At 38.1% G+C, this 17,187-nt stretch overlaps 1 protein-coding gene across 1 annotated transcript in view; it reads right to left on the bottom strand.

Annotated features, from left to right (window-relative positions):
• Positions 1–17,187, bottom strand: part of TANGO6 (transport and golgi organization 6 homolog) — a 193,245-nt gene that overhangs the window by 65,217 nt on the left and 110,841 nt on the right. The window lies entirely within an intron of this gene.

Here is a 17,187-nt window from a genome sequence, read left to right as displayed (position 1 = left end):
ATCTAATTAAAGAAAACTAATTATAAAAGGTAAGGTTTCTGCTGTTTAGAATACAAAGCTTGGTTTGGGGGAGGAAAAGGACTTAAGAATGATTTGGAGGGGTGCCTCGGTGGTTCAGTCAGTTGAGTGTCTGACTCTGGATTTTGGCTTAGGTCCTGATCCCAGGGTCGTGAGATCAAGCCCTGTGTGCGGGCTCTGTGCTGAGCGTGGAGCCTGCTTAAGATGCTCTCTCTCTCTCGTTCTCTCTCTCTCTCTCTCTCTCTTTCTGCCCCACTCCCCAGCTTGCATGCTCTGTCTCTCTCTCAAAAAAAGAAAAAAGAATGATTTGGAAAGATGAGTCACTTCCAAAGAGGTTCCATTGAAAAGCACACAGTGAAGGGCTGTCAAACAAACAGATTTATGTACTGGGATAATGGTTACCTTAGAATAGAGGTCAGGAGACTTTCTGTAAAGAGTCAAAGAGTAAATACTTTTGGCTCTGAGGGCCATACAATTTCTGTGTAACTACTCAACTTTGCCATTGTAGTGCAAAAGTAGCCACGGACAATACATAAGCAAATAAGCTTGACTACTTCAATAAAACCTTATTTAAGGACATGAAATTTACATTTCATATTCTTACCATCTCACAAAAGATTATTATTTTTTTGCTCCCCTCCTCAAGTATTTAGGCTTTATTATTATTTTTTAAAATAATCTCTACATTCAACGTGGGGCTCAAACTTACAACTCCAAGATCAAGTGTTGCATGCTCTACTGACTGAGCCAGCCAGGTGCCTCTCAACCATTTAAAAATGTGAAAACCAGGGGCGCCTGGGTGGCTCAGTTGGTTAAGTGTCCAACTTCAGCTCAGGTCATGATCTCGCAGTTCATGAGTTCAGGCCCCGCATCGGGGTCTGTGCTGACAGCTCAGACCCTGGATCCTGCTTTGGATTCTGGTCTCCCTCTCTCTTGAACCCTCCCCCTCTGACTCTCTCTCTCTCTCTCTCTCTCTCTCTCCCCCTCCCTCCCTCTCAAAAATAAATAAAACATTAAAAAAATTAAAATAAAGAAAAAAAATAAAAATGTGAAAACCATTCTTGCTTATAGGCTGTGCAAAAGTAGACAACCAGCTGGATTTGACACTCAAATATTTGTAAACGATACCACATATATTATTCCATTTGAGTCTTTCAACATTTCTATGAGAATAACAATTGCTGGATGGATTATAACTGCATCTCTACTAAATGCATCTCTACTAAAGGATGAGTCTCTCATTTCTTGCTCTGAATTGCCTATTCTACTTTTTCTCACCATTCACACAGACATCCCTCTAATCAAACTGCTCATCTCTTTGTGCCAAGGAATACCACATCAGGCCTCCCAGAGATCTCTCTGGCTCTAGGCCCTCCTTTCTTCATCCATTTTCCATGCCCCTGCCAACCACACCTACACGCCTCTCATGTTGCTTCCTTTCTTAAGAATTTATCATGATTCCCAAATGCCCATCATATCGAATCCAAGCTCCCCTGTCCAGCCTTCAGGGCTCTGCCCCATCCTTTCCATCTAGACTTACTTCCACAAGGCAACAAGTAACACAACTTGCTGTAGGAAGACATTTCTCAATTCGTACCACATGCCTTCCACTTTTGTTCTGTTCTCATGCTTTCTTTCCTATCTGGGGACATCTTTTCTCCTTCTTTCTCACATACCCTGGTTGGGTATCCACCATCATCTCTTGCCCAAATTGCCCAAACAACATTCAAAGCAGGTCTCCTTGCTTCTGGTCTTATCCCACTCTCATCCTTCATAAGCATCCAAAGTGATTTTGCTAAACTGTAATTATGACCAATTCTTCCCTTCTTAAAACCTTTCAGTGGCCTCCATTTAAGGGGTCAACAGAAGTCCAAATCCCGTAACAAAGCACATGTGGTTGTTTACGATCTTGGCTTCTTGAACTAGGCCAGGCCATGGAATCTGGTCTGAGTTTGAAGATGAATGAGAATCATGATTTCTTCCCTTTTTTATTTAATTAAAAATGTTTTAAGTAAACTATATGCTCAACATGGAGTTGAAACTTACAGCCCCAAGATCAAGAGTCATATGCTCTACGAACTGAGCCAGCCAAGTACCCCTGATTTCTTCTCTTTTAGTTTTATTTACTCCTGAAGCAGCAAACATGCAGGACAAAGATATATGAGTTAGGTAAGGATTCAGGTGTGTGAATACAGTTTCCCACTGCCTCTCTTCAATCTCAGGGAAATGTGCTGAAATGTACAGATCAGACTCAAAGCAGCTTGCAGCTAAGGCTAAAAGTACTGAACTGAGATTTCAACTGCTGCACATCACAGGCATGACAAAGTCTGCAGTTTGAGTCTAAGTTAATTGCCTGTTAAAACAAAATTTAACAGTGTTTGGTGGACTACAAAAGTATCCACAGTCTCCCCAACATAATACCCATAATGTCCAGGGAATAATCCAAACTTAGTTGTTATACAAAAATATGACCTATTCTACAGGAGAAAGATGATCAACAGAAGCCAATACTGAAATGATAAAGATATTTTAACTACCAAAATGGATTTTAATTTTTTTGACATTTACTTATTTTTGAGAGACAGAGTGAGACAGAGCATGAGTGGGGGAGGGGCAGAGAGAGAGAGGGAGACACAGAATCCGAAGCAGGCTCCAGGCTCTGAGCTGTGAGCACACAGCCCAACATGGAGCTTGAACCCACGAATCGTGAGATCATGACCTGAGCCGAAGTCGGACACTTAACCAACTGAGCCACCCAGGTGCCCCTACCAAAATGGATTTTAAAGCAGCTACTATAACTATGTTCAAGGAAGTAAAGGAAAATACACTTCTAATAAATGAAAAGATAGGAAATCTAATAGAGATGCAGAAAAATATAAAAATAACCAAATGAGGAATAAAAGAACCCAAATATGAAATTCTAGAAATGAAAACTACCTAAAAAAATTCACTAGATGGGCTAAATTCACAGGATGCCAAAGAAAAGAATTTCTGAACCTGAAGATGGGTCAATTGAAACTGTACAATCTGAAGGAAAGAGAAAAGTTTGGGCAGGAGGTGGGGTGGTGGAAAGAGCACAGTCTAAGAACAATAACAAAAAAATTCTAGCACATATATAACTGGAATCCTAGAATGAGGACTAAAATATTAAACAAAGAGATAGTACAGCTAATAAGCCAAGAGTGGAGATTAAGAGTGATAAAATATACTTGATCAATTCATAAGAAATAAGAAAAAGAGGGAAAAGGGAACAAAGAATAGATGACACAAAGAGTAGGATGGTAGATATAAATTCAAACTTATCAAAAATTATTTTAAATATGAACAACCTAAACAATTTAAAAGACTGAAATTAAAAGAGATTATCAAACTGGGTAAAAAAAAAAAAAATCCAATAATATGTTGTCTACAAAAACCCGTCTCAAATACAAAGACAGATACAGATTAATAGATAAAGAACAGAAGAAGTTATACCATAAAAACACTAATTTTAAAAAGTGGAAAGACCATATTAACATCACGAAAAGTAGAATTTGGAAGAAGGAATAAGAAACAAGGATAGAGGCATCAATTCAATAAGAAGATGTAACAATTCTAACTGTGCATACACACAGTAACAGACGTTCAAAATGCGTCAAGCAAAAATTGACAGAATTCAGAGCAGAGATAAGACACATCTGCAATTAGAGTTGGAGATTTCAACCTCCTTTTTCAGTAATTGATAGGATAAGTACACAGGAAATCAGTCAGGATACCGAAGATGTCCACAAATTATCAACTAACTTGATATAATTGATATTTATATATAGAACACACTTCCAAGTGCACACGGAACATTCACCCAAAGAGACCATATCCTGGGCCATAAAACAAGTCTCAACACACTCAAAATAACTGAAATAATATACAATATGTTCTCTGCCCACAAAGAACTCAGGAAGCAATAATGTAAAGTTACTTGGAAAATCAGTAAATATTTGAAGGTTAAACAACAAACACATTTTTAAGTAAGCTGTGGTAGAAATAGAGATCACAAGCAAGATTAGAAAATATTTTGAAATGAATAAAAATGAAAACACATCAAAATTTATGAAATGCAGCTAAGGTCGTTCTTAGGGGATAATTTGTAGTTTTAATGCTTACTTTAGGAAAAAAGAAAGGTCCAAAATCAGTGATCTAAGCTTTCACTTTAAGAAACTAGAAAAGTAAGAAAACTAAACCAAAAGTTAATAGAAGGAAGTGTTGTAGGCAACCTCTGAAATGGCATCCTATGATTCCCATCTCCTAATATTCATGCCTTGTGTAACTCCCTCCTCTTGAATTGTGGCTAAAGCTAGTGACTCGCTTATAACAGACTGTGACAAAAGTGATGGGATGTCAATTCTGAGATTAGGTTACAAAATGACTACCACTTCATCTTGCTTGCCCTCTCTTGCTCTCCTGCTTGCTCAATCTGGTGAAAGCTAGCTGCCATGCCTATGGAGAAACCCATATGGCAAAGAACTGAGGGAGGCTGCAGGTCAACAATCAGCAAAGAACCGACACCTTCAGTCTAACAGCTCACAAACAGCTGAATCCTACCAACCATGTGAGTGAGTGTGAAAACGGCTCTATTCTCAGTTTATTCTTCAGATGAGACCGCAGCCCAGGCAACACCTTAACTGCAGCTTTATGAGAGTCTTTGAGGCTGAGACACCCAGTTAAGCCATGCTCAGATTCCTGAGTTACAGAAACTGAGATAAATGTTGTTTTCATCTGGTAAGTTTTGAGGTAATTTGTTTCATAGCAATAGATAACTAAGAGAGAAAATTAATTAAAGGCTGGTTCTTTGCAAAAATAATGTCAATATACTCGGTAAACCTCTGCTAGACTGACCAGGTAATGAGTAGCACTGTGTGCATGAAAAGAGAAGAGGACTAAGGACACTGCCCTCGAGGATTCTGACCTTCGGAGATCTGGTAGTGGAGGAAGACTCAGCAAGGAAGACCAAGGAAGAATAGAGGGATAAGAGGAGAATCAGGCAACTCTACTGTCTGGGAGGCCTGAAGAGGAAAGTATTTCGAAAAGGAAGTGGTGGCCAAACACATCAAATGCTACAGGATGATTAGGTAAAGTGAGGATGAAGAAGGAATCAATGGCTTTTTCAATATTTTGGTGGATACGGGAATGTTGAGGATGAAAGTACCACTGGAGTGACTTGGGAAAAAAATGATAAAGGAGAAAGTACAGCAAACAAATCCAGACAGCTTTTTCTAAGAGTTTTACTATGAAAGAGACCAAAGAAATAGGGCAATAACTAGAAGGGGAGATAGTTTTCTGAGAAGTCTTTTGTTTATTTGTTTAAAAATTTATTAAGTAATGTTTATGTATAGATGGAAGTAATTTAGTAGAAAGAAGAAACTGATGATGCAGACGACCCAATTCAGAAGCAGTTTTACTTCAGGGGCCTTCATCCTTGGGAAATTACTAGAAATAAGCCCTAGTCACCAGTGAGCACGATCTGGGGGTAGGTGTGTCTTTGTTGACCTTCCAAGAAAGAAGCTTGTTCCCAGTGGTAACTGTAGCTTTAGTTCTTATGCGTGAGTGGGGGTAGTACAAAACTGGTCCCTGGCTTTATGCTAGAAGCCTGGTTTGGGTTCAGTTCCTATTTTCCTGAGAAAGTTGAAATTCTACCCACTGCTGTCTGGTGTCCCAGTTGGCCTGAGGCTTTAGTCCCTGTAGAGTTAATACTTGGAGCTTCAGGTAATAATAAGCATCGACTGCTTATTATATACCTGGCATTTTAATCTTATTAACTCCCTGTAAGCCTCACAACAGTTCTATCAAGTAGGTGTTATTATTATGATTATTTTACAGATGAAGAAACTGAGGCACAGAAGTGTTAAGTAGCTTGCTTATGGTCAGACATTCAAAATTCAGGGATTTGAGTGCAAGCAGCCCGACTTCAGAACCCAAAGGTTTTGCAGTAATTTACAGAGAAGGAATATATGGGAGTAAGGGTTTATCTTGCAGCACATAATAATTTGGGCACGCTGATCTAAAAGAATTCTCCACTGTAACATCAAAATATTCACACTGTGGACAGTGATTTAATTTTAGCAAAACATGATATATCACATTAAAATACTGTTATAAATTTGATATTTTTGCTGCTGTTGGCATTAAAATTTTAATTATGGGGGGGGGGGCCTGGATGGCTCAGTGGGTTAAGCAATCAACTCTTGATTTTGGCCCAGGTCATGATCTCTCAGTATGTGGGATCAAGCCCCACATCAGGCTCCATACTGATAGTGTGGAGCCTGCTTGGGATTCTCTCTCTCCTCTCTCTCTCTGCCCTTTCCCCTGCTTGTGCACATGCACACACACTCTTTCTCTCTCAGAATAAATAAACTTAAAAAAAAGTAAATGTGTTTGTTTTTAAAGCTGTAAATAAACTAAAAATTATAACCTAATTTTATGTTTTTGCATATTTACTTAATATTATAATAAATAAATATTATTTAACCAAAAAATTAATGTCTGCTTTTCAAAAGACACCATTAAGAAAAGACTGGGAGAAAATGTTCATGATACATATTCCCGACAAAGGACTTCTATCCTCTCCATGTAAAGCACCCTTACAACTCAATAAAAATAAATAATACAATTAAAAATGGAAAAAGATCTGAAAAGTTACTTCACAAAAGAGATACATGAATAGAAAGTAAGCACATAAAAAGACATGTGCTCAACATAATTAGTCATCAGGGAAATACAAATTAAAACCACAGTGAGATACCACTATAGGTCCACTAAAATGGCTAAAAACTAAAAAAAAAACAAAAAAAAAAAACTATTGATAAAGGGATGGCAAGGATATGGAGCCACTGGAACTTTCATACATTGCTGGTCGTAATATACAATGGTACAACTACTTTGGAAAACAGTGTGGCAGTTTCTTATACATATACTGTATGACCCAGCAATTCCAGTGTCAGTACTTAACCAAGAGAAAAAATATACATACATTCACACAGAGACTTGTACTAGAATGTTCATAGCAGCCACACTCATAATAGCTCAAAACTGGAAATGATCTGAATGTCCATCAACAGGTAAATGTGTGAACAAATTGTAGTATATTCATATAAAGTAATATTACTTAGAAATAAAAGGTAGTGAACTAACGATAGACACAACAACGTTGATGAATCTCAAAAACAGCATGCTAAGCAAAAGAAGTAAACCCAAAGGGGTACACATTGTATAACTCCATTTACGTAAAACTCTAGAAAAGACAGATCTAACCCATGGTAACAGAATTCATCGGGGGTTCCCTGGGGTGGAGTGTGGAATGGGACATGGGAGATAATTTGAGCACAAAGGAACTTTTTGAGGTGATGAAAATGTTCTATACTTTGACTGTAGTGATGGTTACATGGATTTATATCCAACTTTGTTGAAATGTGCACTTAAAATGGGAGCATTTTATTGTATGTAAAGTATACCTTGGTAAAGTTGGCTTCAAAGAAAGGAAATTGCAGATTAATAGCATGTACTAATATTAAGAGTAATGGTAATAGTATTAAAATTTGTTTTTGTAAAAGAGGGGAAAAGCCCATATATGTCTGCATGTACCTATGGGAGCACAGGGAAAGGTATGACAGAATGTATACCAAACTATTATCATTGTTTTCCTTGGGAGGTAAGAATAGTAAATGTAACGGATATTTGGGAGAGACTGGACTTTCCTTTACCCGTATTGTTCGGCTTGTGGCAATAACCACCACTATTTTTGGTAGTGTGGTAGTTAGTACACAGAGGTATGGCTGCCAACACACCATCCCTGAACACAGTGCTGTTTCTCTCATCAAAAATTAGAGGCTACTTCCCCTCCCCTTGAACCTGGGCTGGATGTGCAACTTACTTTGATAGTAGAATGTGGCAGAAGTCATATTAAGCCAGTTCTAGGTTGAGCTCTTAATAGGCATGGTAACTACCAAATGATGAGTGTCCACACACAGGGAAGAGAATAACCATGTGGAAGAGCACTAAGCTGCCCCAGTCAGCACCCCAGCCAAGTGCAGCCTCCTGGGTGAGCCCAGGCTACACTCCACGCAGCAGAAGAACCACCAGCTGAGCCCAGACACCTCCATGTGAAGCAGACACGGGCTGCGCTGCCAAGCTTAATACATATTACGGAATTCTGAACAAACGAATGGTTGTTGCTTTAAGCCATTAAATTCTGGGGTTGTTTACGACACAGAAGAGAGCCAAAACGTGTTATGAAAGAAAAGCCCACAAAGTAAAATTTTTTCATCACTAAAGTAAAAGTTAAAATATTTCTGGAAACTACCTAATTAGAATGCCCTTGAAGTGAACGATATGATGCTGCACCTTTGAACAAATTTTGTTGAGTAAGATACTTCTAAAGCTGATTTGTCATTCCTTGACTAGTCTTGTAAATTGCTTAAGAGCAAGATGTATTAATAATGTATTTCTTAAAAACAAGACTTTTCCCCCCATTGCAATCAAGACAAAGAAAATAACACACAACAAAGAACTTGCTTAGTCTGTTCCCTTTGAAAAACACAATTTTCAAAAGATATTTTTCTCTATCTGACAACACACATAGCAGGGGGTCCAAAGAGCTCTAGCTCACCCACAATTTTAGGAAGTAATCTGTTAGTATATAAACAATTTAAAATATAAACAGCTTTTGAGCCAGTAATTCCACTTTGGCAAATATCGATCTTACAGAAATAAAGGCCCAGTACTTAGCATGTACATATATACAGAAAATGCATATATACATATTAATATATATTTCTGTTTGCACACATATATGAGAATTCATATTGCAGTCTGTATGCCATAGGAAACACAAAACAGAAAAAACTGAAGGTCCAAGCACAGAGGAATGGTTGAATAAATGGTAAAAACTGTGTGATACATCCATACTATAACAATATTATAGTCATTTAAAAGCTCCTCTCCTCTACGGGAAACAGGGGGAAAAGAGGAGAGAGGGAAATAAACTACAAGAGTCTCTTAATGATCCAGAACAAACTGAGGGCTGCTGGAGGGAGGTGGGTGAGGGATGGACTAGACGGGAGATGGGTATTAAGGAGAGCACTTGTGATAAGCACTGGGTGTTGAATGTAAGTGATGAATCACTGAATTCTACTCCTAAAACAAACTTTGCACTGTATGTTAACTAAAACTTAAATTAAAATTAAAAATAATAATAATAATAAAAGATCCTCCTCTCATCTTAACTCCCAGGCCAAACCAACTGGAAATCAGAGTAACCTACTAGACAAATCCAATTATCCCATTTTCCTTTATTTTCTACAACTGGCTAGAAGAAGGTGGTTGTCAGAGCAGAATCTGGGGCTGAATTCCCTCCTCTCTGGGAAGACGATAGGTTCTCCAAAGTCACATTATGGGCTTCACCTGAGCTAGATGGGATCATGGGTTGCTCACGATTTGGATGAACTCTAAGGTAGCAGTGACTGCTGAACTAAAACTTAAAAAATGAAGCAGGTAATATGGAAAAGTTGACAGAGCACATTAAATAAGGGTGTTTTACAGGTTTTAAGAGTTAGAAATATACCCTCAAGCACAGGACCCACCCTTTTCTTGGAATATAGAGTAATTTGAGAAGAAGTGCCTTTTAACCTGGAAATATAAGCTGTTTTGCCCCACTATTCCCAGGTGATACTCTACTTCCCATAGCATACTCCAACAGAGACAAGAGATTTGGTTCTCTCCCCTCATTCCTCATTCCAAATATTAATTCCTGATCTTTCCTACAGGGTTCACTGAAGGTAAATTCTTCAGATGGAGCAACATGACTGTGGCTTTCTATTTTCACTCTCATTTTTAGAAGTTTCTGACCTACGGTAAACTGGAACTTGTCTGAGCTTGCTGATTAGAAGACTACGTTTTGCCTCTAAAAATAATTGCGTACTGTTCTTTGCATATCATGATGACACTACCAGATCTGAGGTGCGCTTCTGGAGCAGCAGTGGTTTCACACTGAGTCATGTATCCACCCTTCCATCCATCCATCAGTCCTTCCCTCCTTCTCCCCCTCCTTCCCTCCCTCCCTCGCTTCTTCCTCTTTTCATCTACCCACCCACGGACCAACATTCTCTGACAGGTTCCTCCATTCATTCTGGAAGCAAAGGTACACATTTTGGAGATGGCTGGTTAGGGTTAGAAGTTTGGTCTGAAGTCATGGAAGATTTTTTCTCTGTGAGAACTTAGCAGTCTCATTCACTGCTAAGAGTACACATCTCTGGAGGGCAACTTAGCTCTAAATATCAAGAGCCTTAAGCACATGCATATACTTTTTGACCTAGTAATTTTCCTTGTAGGAACCAACCCTAAGGAAAGAATCAATGACTTACCAAAAGAATTTATGTACAAGAATAATCAATAGCACACCTCATAATCCTCATAAAGTTCCTCATAAAGTAAGGAACTGGAAATAACCTAATAAACAATAATCTCTTTCTAAAAGATAATTAAATAAAATTATGATAAATTCAAGCTATTGATTATAATACAACCAATAAATCTTATATTCTCAAAATTTTAACGACATGGAAAAGTGCTTATAAGTAATGTTAAATGAAAAAAAAGCAGTATACATACAGTATGATTACGATTATGAGAAAGAAAAGGAAACTAGAAGAAGACATCAAAATGTAAACAAAGAGTGGTTACTTCTGAATGGTGGAACTATTAGTGATCACCTTTTTTAATACTTTTTCATATCTTCCAAATTGTCCAAGATGACCATGGATTACTGATACAATTATGAAAAAGGTCTATAAATAGATTTTAAAGTTACACCTCTCAAAAAAATTCGACATGAGTAAGAAAAAGAGAAGGAAGATGAGAAAAAAAAAAAGCTGTTCGGTCTGGGCCTCAACCTTCAATTCCAGCCAGATTAGTATTTCCAGTTTATATTAATATAAATATCCGTTACATTGAACTATATTGATGCTGACCTAGGCAGACTTGGCAAGAAGCATTTCATTTGATCCTCTGAATTTTGCTGAAAAATTGTTCCTTTTGGAATATGAAAACTCTAACCCTTGACTGTTGTCTATTGCTGCTGAAATCTATAAATACTCAACTCCCAGACTATCCAATTATTCACATGTCCGACCTACCCTTTTATCTTAATTCAGACATATGCTGTGAGTTGAAAATCTCTGAAAACTATCAGACAAAAAGCTATTTTTCAAAAATTGGCCTGCGGGGTGGTGATAAGGACAAGGAATTGATGCAGCCCCATAGTACAGTGCCACATTCAACTGCAGGATCTCAAGAAAAAGGACAAAGACCACTTCCCCTGCGCTCCTACAGCGCCCTCCACAAGCAGACCACCTGACAGAGGTGGTCTGTGTATGAGTCACTCTCTCCTACTAAACTGTAAGCTCCTTGCAGGAAGAGACTATGGCTTCTTCATGCTCTTACTTCCAGCCCCAGGTACAGAATCTGCCATTTAGTAGCTAATCAAAAAACATTTCTGAACTAAACTATATTGATACTCCTACCCCCAAGATTAAGAAAAAAATAAGTATACTCAAGACTAAAAACAAAAAACAAACCTTTGAGTATTAGGAAGAGCTATCATATAACCCAAGAATTTATATTATTTAGAACTTGACAAAAGCAGGAAATTAAATTAGAATGCAGAAAATGTTTGGGTATTATTATGGGCAGAGGTGGAAACTGTTTTCCTGTCAAGGATTTCTGACCTAAGCTTTGGATTCACATGAGAGCCACGTACAAATAAAAAGCAATCTCATGTATTCTTCTCTCTCCTTTCTAAGAATATGAAATAGATGCTGGAAAAGTATATAAATCTTCCCTAAATATAAGAGATAATTTAAAAATATAATTTAGTTCATATTATGGTCCATTAAATGTAAAAGGAAGGCAAGAAAGGGTAGGAGGCATATATAATCACCTCAAAGGTAGACACAGGCTTTTTAATAAGGACAACTCCCGAATTCAGCAGGTATCAGAGAAGATATCACTGGAAATTACGGTCATAAGATTGGTATAAAATAGATAAACCAGGTGCACAAGCTCCCACATCCAAAAGGATGTGTAAATATATTACAGAAAGGAACAAATAACTTTTTCAAACTCTCTCCAGTGAGATGGCAATATAAAAAGTAACAGATGGGAGATAGGCTGGAAATTCGGTCAAGGCCACCAGGATGACTGAATATTGTACAACTCCAGGGCATGCCATTCATACAATAACACCTCTTAGAACTTTTATGGCTGTGAACAACCTGCATAATTGTATGTTGTAGTCCTGCATTTATCACATGTGAGTAAGGTTATAAAGCAGAAACAGAATGGTCCACATGAGCTCTACAACAGGGTATATCAACATGGGGCCCTACTGACATTCCGGGCCAGATCATTCTGCATTGTAGGGGGCTGTCCTGTACACTCACTGTAGGCTGTTGAGGAGCATCCCTGCCTTATACCCACTAAATGGCCAGTAATATTCTCCTGCCCCCAGTTGTAACAACTAAAAATGTCTCCAGATATCTCCTAGGGAGCAAAATTCTTTCCCCTGCCTCCCTATTTGAAAATCACTAATCTAGAGAACAAAGGACGGGGCAATGTTTGTTCAGCCCTGCTGAAGAGAAAGCAGATATTGCATCTGGCATATGTGAGAAAGCTGTGTAGTCTTCATCAGATCAGGAATAATGCTCCAGGCGGCCTCAGAAGGAAATACCGTCGCATATGTATTCAATCCTCTTCACTTTAATTCTACTTTTTAAGTAATGTCCCAATTGCCGATTCACTATCTTGGGCACAGTATTCTAATGATATATTTTTAAAAGAAGTTTTAAAAACTGCAATGACAGATAACAGTCCACAGGTTATTGTCAACATCGACACTGGGCCATATAAGAGGAAACATATGGAGAAACATTTGGAGTGATTGGTAATTTAGAAATGTGTTAAGATTAAATTTCTCAAAGTACAATAAAAAACTAAACAGTTCCTTAAATAAAAGAAATGAAACCAAAATCTCTCCACAATATTTTCTACATTGAAGAGTAGAGATTAAAACATACAGATTAATATATAATCTTGGTTTGAGAAAGCCTTCCTATAGGAAGAAAAACCATAAAGGAGTAGATAGATTTGCCTATATCAAAATAAATAACTTCTGTGTTTCAAAATAAAGGGAAACAGAAAGTATGAACACAACTACAATGTAAACAACCCATAGAAAATAGTCACAACATAAATTTCAGTGGTTCACAATTTTTAAATAGGTAAAGGTTTTATAAATCATATAACAAAATCAATACCCCCAACAGAAAGATGGAGAAAGAATAGGAAAAGCCAATTTACACACACACACACACACACGTACGCACGCACACACACATACACACACACACTCTCCACATACAAAATTTAGTCAATAAATATATGAAAAATGTTTAACCTTATCAATGGAATTAATGGAAGTAAAAACAAGGTAGCATTTCTTTATACATGTGCTTGATAAAAATGATAATACATGGCATATACAGTACGGACAAGGGTATCACTCAAACGCTGAAATATAAACTGGCACAATCCCAGGGGGACGGGCAAAATGGCTAAAGGAGAGTGGGAGGTACAGGCTTCCATGGAATGAGTAAGTCACAAGAACAAAAGGCACAGCATAAGGAATACAGTCAATGATACTGTAACAGCATTATATGGTTGACAGATGGCGGATATACTTGTAGCGAGCACAGTATAACGTATAAACTTCTCAAATCGCTATGTTGTACACTTGAAACTACTTTAACATTGTGTGTCAACTATACTCAAATTAAAAATTTTAAATAAATAAACTGGCACAACCTCCCTGGAAGACAACTTAGCAATAAATATCTTTAAAAATATGCACATGCTTTTAACAAATTCTACTTTTAGAAAATTGTTTTCCTAGGAAATGATCATGAATCTGCACAAAGGATTTAGCTACAAGGATATTCATCTTAATGTAATTCATAACAGCAAAAACTCGGACCAACCTGTAAGTTGGTCACTTGAAAAAATTATGGTACATTCAAATGATATATTACCATGCAATCATTAAAAATTACAGAGGATGTGGAAAATGTCCATGTTAATGACAGGAAAAAGGTGCTTAATAACATGGGAGAATACTCAGGATGCAACACTGTTTTGGGTAATAAGACTGGGTCTGGAGTCAAGCTGTCTGAGTTCAAATTCGGGATCTACCATTAATTAGCTGTGTGACATTAGGCAAGTTAGTAGCCCTCTCTGTAGCTGTTTCTTAATGTCTAAAAAAAATATACAACCCTTATGAAATAATGGATCTAGCCTACAACGATCAATGGTTACTTAAAACCATGAGGAGGAAGGTTGATGGAGAAGTTTATAACAGATGTACCTGACTAGAAACACCACTAATCGCTCTCAGCACCACTAAAATGAGACGACCAGACATTATGTACCTCCTCTTGTGAGACAACAGGAAAGACCATACACAGCATGCCTATGAAGTATTTTTAGCCCCCAAATTTGACCCCAATTTACAAAAGTGTCTAGATCTGTTGGCATACTAGAAATATGGGGATTTGAGTCCATGAAAATGAAGTTTGAGAACAATCAAAATAAATGGACAGTGACAAAAAGTTTAGAATAGTGCTTACCTCTGGGGCAGGTAGAGACTAGGAAGGGACAAAAGGAAACTTCATGGGCTACTACAAGCTTTCTACACTGACGTTAGTATACTTTATATACTTCACTGTGTGTGTGTGATACCTCCGTTTTTAAAAATGGCAAGAAAAAAGCTCCTGATTTTCACCAGCATCTAGCAGCAGGAAGGAAAGCAGACGTGCTTGGGGAACTAGGCATGATGCCAAGAGGAAGCAGCAGTGTCCTGCACCCGGTTCCCACCCGTGGGCCTCGTTCTCCTGTGGAACTCCCCCTGCTGCAAAGAAGAGCTGGGCGTGGGGACAGAGCAAGTCCCAGGCCAATGAAAGCAGGGTACTTATTAAGGAAGCCTTCCAGAGAGGCTGTCCACAGAGATTTCCATATCACTGGTAAACTAAGAATACTGGCTATGTTGTAAAAACGGGCTTTAACTCCAGTGAAAGGATTTCAGCAAGCCACCTCGTCTCCGCACTTGGACATGTTGGTAATGTGAATTAGAAACTGGCAGGTAAAGCTAAAGGCGGTATCTATGGCTGGATACCCAAAAGAGTAGGCTACGGAAACATTAGAACTTTGAGAATTGATGGAGTTTTCTTTGAAACAGCCCGCAAAAGACTGTTTTGGGAATTGGGCTAATTATAGGCACATGTAAGGTGGAGTAAGGCCTCTCTCCCAATCCACCCAGTTCTTCACCTCCACTCCCACCCCTGGTCACTAGAGACCGAGAAACGTGCATTTCGGTGTTCATCATCCCGGCGGTAGAGGTCTACCAGAAGTTACAGAGAAAGTACATGTTACACTGATGTAGTCTATGTATGGCATACGTTCCTTCTTAGCTCCGATAATCCCAATGATAGACGCAAATAGAAGTCACAGGTTGCACTTGGACCTGAGATACTTGAAGCTTAACATTCACACCTCCTGTGAGAGAATGATTTCTTATAATGGTGCACTTGTCTGGTATGTTTCGGATCCATATTTAGGACTAAGGCAAATATAGAAAGTTGGTCTTTCTTTAAAGACTAGAAAACATTTTTTTTTCTAAATTTCACTTTCATGAGATTTTTCTTTCACTAATCAAAAGATTTAGGTAGAAAAAAATTATTTAAGTGCGTAGAGATCTAGGTCCTCTTTTTTAACCAGGAGGGACGCCCAGAAATTAGGAAAATTCAGGGCTATATCTGAAGAAATAATGCATGGTTATTCAGAAGCTTTGTAAATACTTTGAATGCTGGTAAAGAAGAAATCAGTGTGATTTCTCAAAGCAAGTGGCAAAAAGCTATTTTGTTCTCCAAAATCTTCACCTATTGGGTAGAGTAACATTTATGAGCTCACAGACAAATTAGTCAAACTGAAGCTGAGATCACTTCTCTCTCTGCCTTAGGTCACAGGCTAGGGGATACATGATGGAATTACTAAAGGGCCGAGAACAAATCTATCGGTGCTTGAGAAGATGCTGATCTAGATTAAAGAAGAAGTCCAGTTCGGTGTGGCATTGTTTTCAGGCCAAAATATTAACCACTCATGCTACTACATCTCTTAATGTAATGTGACACAGACATACAGAGTGAGAATATGGCCCCCAAACACACCTTAATTCTCCAAGTTCAACATGGCAGCTGGTTGGCTCAATGGATACTATATACCACTGGCCACACTTGAACGACTGGTTTGCCTTATTTTAAGGCTTCAAGCTATCTATATTCAGTGTAGCAGTCAATGGCTAAGTTTATGTAATGCAAGTTAAAGAACCCCCTCCCAATTCTATGTTATATAGCCCAATATAAAAATAACAACAGTATACTTTTTGACTTACGGAGAAATTTGTTAGTTTATCTTAATTTAACCCCCATCTTTAACGTGAACAATTGTTTTCTTTGTCCTGACTCCCCAGTGTCCCATCTCCCAGCCCCTTAAGGGTACTCAATAAGTAGTAAATAATAAAGTATTTCTTTTCTTTAAAAAAGCAATCTTTCTTGTTAGCAAAAATGAAAATTTATTGAGCCTGTACTGTGTGCCAAACACTATTCCAAGTATTACCTTATTTAATCCTTACAATAGCCCTATGAGGTAAGTGCTATTAATATCCTCATATCATACACGATGACACTGAAGTACCAAGAGGTTAAGAAATGTTTCCATGGTCACATAGCCAATAAGCAGCAGTTTGAGATTTGAACCCAGATATTGTGACCCAGGAGCTCATGCTCTTACTTACAACTCTCAGCTTATGTAGTCTGGAGCAACATCCTTTGAGTTGGGGGGTTCAATTCTCAGCACCACTATTTACCAGCTGAAAGTGTCTTGGGACAAACTGCTGAAGGTCTATGCACCACGATTTCCTCACCTATAAAACGGGTCTAACAACAGCCTCTCTGTAGCATTTGTTGGGAAAACTAGATGAGACTATATATGCAGACGACCTGGCACACAGTAGCCATTCAACAAGAGCTAGTG

This window comes from Panthera uncia, assembly GCF_023721935.1.
Source record: "Panthera uncia isolate 11264 chromosome E2 unlocalized genomic scaffold, Puncia_PCG_1.0 HiC_scaffold_20, whole genome shotgun sequence".
NCBI lineage: Eukaryota > Metazoa > Chordata > Mammalia > Carnivora > Felidae > Panthera > Panthera uncia.
This window is presented reverse-complemented; position numbering and strand designations above follow the sequence as displayed.